Genomic DNA, 359 nt, shown 5'->3' on the forward strand with positions numbered 1-359 from the left:
AGTTGAAAACAACAACAACAACAAACAAATGCAGATGTGGAATTAAAGACATGGAGTCATTAAGAACCTCTATGTGGAGTGATTCAGACCTGAGTTCACATCTGGAGCAAGCTACTCAATCTTGCTGAGCTTCAATTTTCTGTAAAGGAAACAACGTGGAAGATGATATCCACATGTAACTTCTGGTACACATGAAGGAGGGTAGTACAGTATATGATGCCTGGCACATCCTATGCATTTTCTAAAACTACTAGTAGTACTATTATTATTGTTACTTATTATACAATTTACTGTAGAAATTAACAGGGAGAGTATTAATAAATGTTAATATAGTGCTAAGTGTCACATTTATGATCTCA

Source organism: Aethalodelphis obliquidens, unplaced genomic scaffold (genome assembly GCF_003676395.1).
Source record: "Aethalodelphis obliquidens isolate GAN/ISIS:26980383/991018 unplaced genomic scaffold, ASM367639v1 scaffold473, whole genome shotgun sequence".
Classification (NCBI taxonomy): Eukaryota; Metazoa; Chordata; class Mammalia; order Artiodactyla; family Delphinidae; genus Aethalodelphis; species Aethalodelphis obliquidens.